Source organism: Salvia splendens, chromosome 14 (assembly GCF_004379255.2).
Source record: "Salvia splendens isolate huo1 chromosome 14, SspV2, whole genome shotgun sequence".
NCBI lineage: Eukaryota > Viridiplantae > Streptophyta > Magnoliopsida > Lamiales > Lamiaceae > Salvia > Salvia splendens.
In genome coordinates this window covers 14,589,519-14,595,940 of record NC_056045.1, presented here as the reverse complement: position 1 = coordinate 14,595,940, position 6,422 = coordinate 14,589,519, and positions in this window count along the sequence as shown.

Sequence of the window (6,422 nt, the reverse complement as noted above, 5' to 3'; positions counted from 1 at the left end):
TACACATTTCACAACATGTAGTGACTTACTGGTCAAGATAGGAGCAGGTTGTTCAAGTCTAGTTTAACTAAACCCCAAAAGCGTGATAGCAAACCAATCCTTCCAGAGTATCATCGCAAGTGTATAACAACACATTCATCCATGTGGAATCGGTCCTTTACGTACACTATACTAACGAGTACAAGTGGGTTGAGGTTTATGCACAGATCCACCGACACTACTAGGTCTAGTTATCCTCCTGGTCAGTAAAAGCACGTGCATAGTATAACTAAATTTATCTTCGTATAAAATATTTTCTCAATCAAATGGCACCGTTGCACGGAATGATGGCGTTTTTTGCAGGCATTTGCTGCATGACACCTTGGTGTATATATTATTAATAGTTTTTCTTTTCTTGTGTTTTCCAATTTATGAGAAGAGGCTCGAATCTCGAACATCAACAATCCTTCCATGAGGAACGGTCCCAAGTTGGTTAAGAAGAGAGGTGATAGAGCCTGTCACCACCCATTCTGGACTGTCAACTACATTGGTAGAACAGAGGCCATCTTCACAATGGTCCTTCCACTCTCGTTCGATCCGGTGGTATCTGATGCACTTTTTATTAGCACTATAAATACCTGCAAGTATACAAAGTACGAATAATATAGCTAAAGGTTAGTACCGGATATAGATCACGGGGAAAGCAAACACAAATTGTCTATCTTCTACAAAAACTCAATTACTATTTGGAAAACCGAAAGATTTGGGGATTTTTTTGAAAGCAAAGAAACAACTAATTGCAAATAAATCACGGAGATAAAAGTATAGAGATAAGGGAATTCGAGGGATGTGCTTTCACAATTATGGTTATACAAATTCCAACTACAACACCCTAGCATAGTTCTTATTTTGATAGAACGAGTCACCTAGTTTATGCTCATGTGATGCAAACGTTGATTACAAACATTCGGGTTGTCAATCCTAAATACGTAATTCCTAGAAGCTCCTAAGACCCTTATAAAGTCCTTACTCTCAATTAACAGTGCCGTTTTAAAGGAAGCTAATTGTAGTGTCTATTAAGTATATCTAACTCGCCAACCTCCTCTTACGATTATGTAGCAAGTTATATTAAATCATCACTGAATGTGTAACTCAAACATGAAGTATTATGGAACAACTTAAGGAAGAAACAAAGAAAGAACAAACAGGTGTTAAAGAGAAATAGGAATTGCATAAACTAACAAAAGTTACTAACACATCCCTATAATCCTATGAATTTAGTTAAACATGATAGAATAAGCTAAAAACATGGATTGAAGGGAAGACAATGAAAGCATGAAAGTTAAAGCAATAAAACCCAAAGGTTGAATCCTTGTAGCCTTGATAATCTTGAATCCTTCTTCAACTCCTTGCATAATGAAGGACTCTAACTTTTGATAATCTTGAATCCTTCTTCAACTCCTTGCATAATGAAGGACTCTAACTTTTGAACTCTGGAAGTATTTGGCAAAGAGAAGATCTATTTTTGATGAAGCTTTGGGGACTATTTATAGGGGACAAATCGCCCCTTCTCATATAAGGAAAAGTGTTGCAAAATATGGTAAATCTTGGAGAGAAAATAGGGAAAATTTTGCTCGCCGTTTTGTCCCGGCAGGCCGCTGCACCTTGGCTAGCGGTCGCCATGAGTTGATCCGAGGCTTCTGACCTTTGGCCGGCGGTCGCCATCCATCATCCCGTAACTCTCTAGACTCTCGGTAGCGGTCGCCACGCTTTCTCCAAAGGTCGCTGGGCGTGTCTTGAATCCATGCACAACTTTCCCGGAGCATGCCACTACTGGCTTAGTGGTCGTTGGGCGCCAGCGATCGCCGAAAATGTTGCAGCGGACCGCTGCACATGCAGAACAGCTCCAGATTTCCAACTTTGCGTTTTGACTCCCTTTTTAGGCTCAAATATGCACATTTCTCACAAAACATGTCAAAATATCAAAATAGATAAAATATGCAAATAATGGACATGTAATGCAACTTTGACATTGAAAATGGACCAAAAGATGGCCTTAAAATCGTGCATCATGCAAAGTTTACCATAGATATTCTTGCACTCATACAGGTGGCAAACTTCCAAAGATGGGAAGTGTTCTCTCGCTCTCAAAGTGTATACGGTAAAGTATATAAGCACTCAAATCATGCATCATGCAAAGTTTACCATAGGCTTGCATAAAGACTAATCCCTCATCTACTAGATGTGATTAAGCATCAAAAGTCCGAAAGGTCTTTATTTTTTGTTGTAAGGTAGGCTCTTTGGTAGGTGAGGAATATTTGGCTAAAAAGTGGCTAAAAATAAAATCCCAAGTAGAGTAAAATAAACTACACTTTTCCTATTCACAACTTGTACTTTTACAATTACGCACACTAATTTTCACAATTTCCCCTTATCTCTCCAATTCGTTTACACAAGATCACATAAAAAATATTTATACTAACCCAAGGAATTGTCCCCATTAATTTGGCTTCCAAAGAATTGGCTCAAAGACTCAAAATTGGCTCCAAAGGGATAAAAGATAATTTTTGAAAAGGGTCAACATTTTGGATATAATAGTAGGTATGAAAAGATGGCCTAACATCCTCATAAATCAACTTAAACACTATGTAAACTTAGGCAGACTAAGAGCAAGTTCTAGAAACATATACATGAATGCAGATAAATCACACATGAAAGAAATTAAGGCTCAAATCTCATAAGGTATAAGCATGTTTCAAGGCGAACAAGCAATTCACTAATTATGCACCTTTTTACCAAGCCATCAAATCAAAACGTCAAGCCATACTTAATAAAAGATGAAAGAACTTTATATCATAGGCAACTCGGTTTAATGTGTCCATAAGCAGGCGTGTTTCTAAGTTCTTCATGTTAAGTTGATGACAAGAATTCAACTTCGGAAATTTTCAAAAACAAAAATAAAAATAAAAACCTAAGCTCACGGTCCACCACTTCATCCCCCCAAACTTATTTACAACAAAGTGTTAAAATAAGTTTATAGAATCGGTAGGGACGTGAGTAAACTAAGGAAAGCAATAAAGATACCTTGAAATTTTTTGCATAGAGGTTGGACGGGCGAAATTTCAAAAAATTCGAAAAATTCACTGCTGGAGTGCGATGAATGGCCAGCGGGCAGCTGGGAAAGAATCAGAACCGTTCCAGTGAGCAGCGGCCGATGCGCAATCGCCAGCGGTCGCTGGGAAGAGTCTAGTGCCTGCGAAAAAGTTCAATTCACTAAAACTTAAACCAAAAACAACTTCTTGATAAATAAATATTGTGTCAAAACAAAAACATCTAATGATACAAGTGCTCATTTGAAGTCATGAGCTTGACTTCTTCATTCTTGAGGAGGAGGGAAGCGAGCATTGAGGTCATCGAAGGCGCCGATGAGATAGGTGATGTCGCCACTCATGGTTTGGCGCTCCTCGCGAGCCTCGGTGGCCATCCTTTGGAGCTCAGCGATTTGTTGACTTTGATGAACATCCTCTAGCCATTGTTGCTCCCAAAAGTCTTGTTCCGTCGTCCGCCAATCACCTTGTGTCGTCCTTCCTTAGCGGTTCAAGGCATTTTCTCGTTGTTGCTCCGCCCATCTATTGTCCCAAGTGTTGGACATGTTTTGCATATATGAGAAGATATCTCCTAATTGGGCGGAGGTGTTGGCCTGAAACTCCTCATTGACATTAGGCCTTCTGCGACAGCGGTTGGCTTTAGTGCGGCGGCGGTGGGCTTCAACTTCCTCTTCTTCTTGTGGCAGTGGCAGCGCCCCTCTCCCTTGAGCTTGAAAATTCTCCGCCTCCTCTTGATAGTTTTCGATGGCGTCGAAGGCGGAGTCATATTCGGGGTCGAAGGCTAGGATGCGAGAAGGAATGTTCCTCCTCCTAAACTCCCCATTGATGGGGTTGGCTTCGATGGCTCGTCGGTGGGTGGCGGTGTCGAGCTTCCACATGGCTTGGTTATCCCACGTGTCGACCTTGGTCAAGTGAGGAATGGGAATGGGAAAATGATCTCGATCCCCTTGCATGAAAAATGTTTGACCGCTAGAATCGGTCTTCAATAGCCCAACCGAGAAGAGCACCTCATATGTGATAAAACACTCCCCCATATCCTCCGCGAACCCCGCGGTCGAGATGCCATGTGTTCGGAAAGTGTCGTGATTAATCCTCCGCAACAAATATCACTCCCGCCCTTCTTGGAAATTTGGTCAACGAAGAGAGTGAAGAGGATCCCATAGTTGAAACCCCTTTTGGTGAGAAGGCACCACATAACATGAAGCTCGGTTTGGGAGACACTTCCACCATCGACTCTAGCGAACATTAATTGCGTCATGGCTCGGTGGACGTATCTCAAGATGGGGTTACGGATGGATGAGGACTTGGCATAGCCTGGCTCATGATCGTCACCTTCGGTTGTCATCGCACCCCAAACATTGAAATATTCATACTCCACTTCCTCATCGAGGTTGGGGTCGTAGCAATGGAACACCTCGCAAAGATCCTCCATGGAGAAAGTGTGGCTGCGGTTGCCGAGAAGAAAGTTGATCCTCTCGGGGTTGCGGTACGGCGGTTCTTGTGCACCTTGAGTGTGCTAAGAAACTCGAGAGTGAGTCTCCTATAGGATGGCCATCTCCCTTGGAACATTTGAATCAAGCCGTTACCCTCCCCGACGTTGCATAATGCCCCAAAGTCCTCCAAAACCCCAAAGTACCGAGGGGGAGCTCATGGGGGTACCGTGAGGGCACCGTGTCTCTTGCTGAGACTCTCTTCCACATCATCCGTGAAAAGGCTAACTCTGTAGCTCTTCGTATTCTCGAGCTTTCCTCTTGTTGTCATTTTCCTATAAGAGAAAGTTCAAACTCTAAAAGAGCATCAAATAATAGACAAGCAAATAAGGGTTCCTCCAAACTTGCACTCAACTGAGCATACATCACAAATCAAATATGTGCAAATTTATATCAAATAAGCATCCTAAATTGTAGCATGTGATCATGTAAGATAGAACCAACAATTTAGAACACTAAAAATCCATCCCCAACGTGAATTCATCTCCCATGTAGAGATGTGTCAACATTATCAACACAATTCAACAATCTCTATGCTATACATGTCTTGCAATTCATGGAAGTAATAATAGCCTCACAATGCTATGAACATGATTGCAACATATAAACAATTATGAACAAGAAGGAAATCACCAACAACAACCAACAATTCACCACACTATGCAAACTTTACCCGTGGAAAACAAGTAGAAACATCATCACACTCATCCCCCTAATAGAACATGCTTTTCAACCGAACAATTCAACAAGAATGAACAAAATCTATGGAAGAAATTAAACAAAACTCAGAAATTATGTGTAGGATTCATACCTTGTGTTAAAGAGAATTGGACGATGAAAGCTTGAAATTCAGAATAGAATCAGAGAAAGAGAGTGTGGGTGTGTGAATTTGGTGATGTTGAGTATTTGGGGTCGTGTGCTAAGGAAAATTGGAGAAGATGGTGGAAAGGAGAGAAAACTCACCTTATATAGGCGAAATCACGTCTCTAACCTCTCCGTGGCAACCGCTACGAAACGTGCAGCGACCGCTGCGCGTGTTAAGAAAACTACACATCTTCAAGGGGCAGCTGCAGCCCGCACAACGACCGCTACAGCCCGCCCTAGGCCCGAACTGCTCCTGCACACTAAACACTTTGTGGCGACCGATGTGGATTATGCAGCGGTCGTTACGATTAATTGTTTTTTATAATTTTTTTATGTGCATAGAAAATGCACGAAAATTAAAAGAAAAGCAGAAAATGAAAAATAAAGAAATAAAGGGAAAAACAAATTAGGTTGCCTCCCAATAAGCGCCTTTGTTTTGAGTCGTTGGCTTGACTTGAAGTGGCCCAACTAAGTGGGCGGTTCAACGACCCTGGTGCTGAAAACTGCGAATTGCATCATTTTGTTACCAATTTTTCTCCACCACTTGTATTTCCCGTTTGAGGTTTTGATCACGAAGACTTCGGGGTCGACTGGAACTTGAAACTTCTTCTTGGTCTTCTTCTTTTTCTTGGCCTTCTCCTGAAAGGGTGTTTTAGCTTAGTTAGGTGTATTCTTTTTAGGAGATTGGGAAGGAGTATGAACAATAAATATAGAAGGGTTAGAAGAATCCTGCCCTTCAAATGGCTTATAAGGCTTAGACGTGTCGGTCATCATGACCGCCCTGCATTTCGCTCTCAATCTTGTAGGTGGAGCGACTGTAGTTGTCACTGATTGTGATCTCGCCTCTACATATATCAATAAGAGCTTTGCATGTGGCTAGAAAATCTCTGCCTAAGATTAGAGGTATATTTTTATCTACTTTCATGTCAAGGATAATGAAGTCGGCAGGGAAAATAAAATCGTCTACCTTTACCAACACATC